Source organism: Egretta garzetta, unplaced genomic scaffold (genome assembly GCF_000687185.1).
Source record: "Egretta garzetta isolate BGI_Z169 unplaced genomic scaffold, ASM68718v1 scaffold726, whole genome shotgun sequence".
NCBI lineage: Eukaryota > Metazoa > Chordata > Aves > Pelecaniformes > Ardeidae > Egretta > Egretta garzetta.
The window spans coordinates 20,515-23,933 of record NW_009260024.1 but is presented as its reverse complement, the minus strand read 5'-3'; positions in this window follow the sequence as shown (position 1 = coordinate 23,933).

Genomic DNA, 3,419 nt, shown 5'->3' with positions numbered 1-3,419 from the left:
ACTAGATGATCCCTGCATTCGAGGAGCGGCCTCACCAGTGCCCAATACAGAGGAACGATCACTGCCCTGGTCCTGCTGGCCACGCTGTTCCTGATACAAGCCAGGATGCTGTTGGCCCTCTTGGCCACCTGGGCACACTGCTGCCTCATATTTAGCCATCTGTCAACCTTTACGTGTCTGTTGGTTTCATTTAGTCCATGAAGTTGGGCTCCATCTGTTGCAACAGTCCTTCAGGGCAGGAGAGCTGGTGTGTGGTGTTGGGTTGTTGCATGCTGAAGCCAGTTCTCATTCAACCATCACTGCACTTGCTTGCTTTTGTCAAAGTTCATTCCTCATTAATATGGGAAATTCTTACTTGTTTCATATATGCCATTGATAAAGCATACAGCAATCATAAAAGTGATGACATAGAATATTATATAGCAATTAACATGACTGATCGCTTGTTTGATGGCAGCGCATGTTTCACATTCATGGATAACCTGTGCAATAGTGTCCATGGTCAAGTCCACCCTTCGCTCATGAGCCCATCTCTATGTTGCGTCTCTTCCTTGATGGCCTGAGGTGTCATGGGCCCACTCAGTTAGAAATAATTCACCCTTGTGTTGCCAGTCCAGATCCACCTGAGCCACTACAGTCTTAGCACCCAGATCCATCGGCTGGTTGTTTTGATGTTCTTCAGTGGCCCGGATCTTGGGTACATGAGTATCTATGTGACATACCTTCACAACCAGCTTCTCTACTGGGCAGCAACGTCTTGCCACAATGCGGCAGCCCAGATGGGTTTGCCTCTGCACTGCCAGTTGCTCTGCTTCCATTGCTGCAACCACCCCCACAGGGCATTTGCCACCATCCATGAGTCAGTATAGAGATAGAGCACTGGCCATTTTTCTCTTTCAGAAATATCTAAAGAAAGGATGGCTTTCACCTCTGCAGACTGACTCCATTCACATTCTCCTTCAGCAGTCTGTGCAACTTGTTGTGTAGGACTCCATACAGCAGCCTTCCACCTCTGATGATTTCTCACAAGAAAACCCACTTTCTCACAAGTGCAAAATGTCCCCCTGTGCTCCATCTTTCCTTGAGGATTTCTCTGACATCATACGGAATGGGAATCTTGCTTTGGTCAGACAGAGTCAGCTCTCCCAGATCTGTCCCTGCCAACATCTTGCATACCCTCAGCCCATTTGAAAATGGAGCCCAAGTTTGAGAAAGAGCAAGCCTTCATGCCCTGCAAAGACTGTTCATCAGTAGGCAAAACACTGGTGTGTTATCAGTGCTGGTTTAGTAACAAATGCACAGCAGATCACCCTGTGTGCTGCTATGAAGGGAATTAACTCCATCCCAGCCAGACCCAGGATGGAGTTACAGGTCACAATGAACTATGTGGTTTTTAAATAACCTGAGGGCATCTGTGGATCACAGGGCCTGGCTTTTATGAGGGACTCAGTCTCCCTGCTATTCACCACTCAAGTAAGACAGCAGGATGCAAGCAGTCCAGGAGGTTCCTTGTGGTGTGCCTGGAAACATTCTTACACAATTCCAAAATGGGCCACCCAGTCCGATACTCTTCTGGACCTGGTACGCCCAAAAGAGGAATTGCTGGTCACGGATATGAAGAGCAGTGTCAGCCTTGGCTTTAGTGACCATGAAATTGTGGTCTCGCAGATCTCCAGGGATGTGGGGAAGGAGAATAGCAGAGCACAGACCCTCAGACATCAGGGAATGAAAACTTGATCTATTGAGGGCACAGGCAGTGGGAACCCATGGGGGCAGTGTCAGGGCCCTGAGAACATCCATAGGCCTTTGTGTCTCTGAGCAGCATCACCTGGGGCCTCCTCCCACTTCTCTGTCCATGGTACCATGAGAGCATTGAAGGAAGGCTCAAGTTTCAGCTCCAGCTTGATCTACTCTGTAGGTGTAATAGTCTCCAGACAAAGCCATAGACAGGGCCTTGCCTGTCAATGAACATTGTTGATTGCAAATTGCAGGCTCACTTCCCATCTAGATTCTTTGTGGGGTGGACAAGGGAAAACCAATGGACATCATGTCTCTGGACTTCTGCATAGCCTTTGACGCGGTCCCCACAACATCCTTCTCTCTAAATTGGAGAGCTATGGATCTGATGGGTGGACTGTTGGGTGGATAAGGAATTGGTTGGATGGTCGCATCCAGAGGTTAGTGGTCAACGGCTCGATGTCCGGATGGAGACTGGTGATGAGTGGTGTCCCTCAGGGGTCCATACTGGGACCAGTGCTGTTTAATATATTCATCAATGACCTAGACAGCGAGATCCAGTGCACCCTCAGTAAGTTTTCAGACAACACCAAGCTGAATGGTGCGGTTGACATGCCAGAAGGACGGGATGGCATCCAGAGAGACCTGGACAAGATGGAGGGGTGGACCTGTGTGAACCTCATGAGGTTCAATAAGGCCAAGTGTAAGGTCCTGCACCTGGGTCGGGGTAAGCCCCAGTATCAATACAAGCTGGGGGAAGAAAGGATGGAGAGCAGCCCTCTTGGGGGTGCTGGTGGATGAAAAGCTGGACATGAGCCGGCAATGTGCGCTGGCAGCCCAGAAGGCCAACTGTACTCTAGGCTGCATCAATAGCCATGTAGCCAGAGTTGTGGGAGGTGATTCTGCCCCTCTGTTCTGCTCTGGTGAGAGCTCACCTGGAGTACTGTGTCCAGCTCTGGAACCCTCAGAACAGGAAGGACATGGGACTGTTGGAGCAGGTCCAGAGGAGGGCTACTAAAATGATCTGAGGGCTGTAGCACCTCTGTTATGAAGACAGAATGAGAGAGTTGGGCTTGTTTAGCCTGGAGAAGAGAAGGCTGCAGGGAGACCTGATAGCAGCCTTGCAGGGCTTAAAGGGGGCCTCTGGGAAAGATGGGGAAAATCTTTTTAGCAGGGCCAGCTGTGACAGGAGAAGGGGTGATGGTTTTAAACTAAACTAGGGTAGGTTTAGATTAGATATAAGGAAGAAATTCTTTACAATAAGGGTAATGAAGCACTGGCAGGGGGTGCCCCGAGAGGGGGGGGAGGGCCCCCCCCCCGGCAACATTCAAGGCCAGGTTGGACGGGGCTCTGAGCAACCTTATCTACTTAGTGGTGTCCCTGCTCACTGCAGAGGAGTTGGACTAGATGACCTTTAGGGGTGCCTTCAAACCCAAACCATTCTATGATTCTATGATATAATGGGATGACATGGCCCTCCAGGTGCCAGACCCCAGCTGATTTGCAGAGGCCTAGAGCCTTTCTGCTGCCTTCTTCCCATCACTTGGTCAGGTTCTGGGAATAGAGAAAGGTGAGGTTTCTGGGTTCCAATGACAAAAAGGGGGAACAGAGCCATCACATGTGAAATGGTCTAAAGGCAATGCTTGATCAAAAGTGTTGTCTTCATGTCCTTTCTTGGAGGC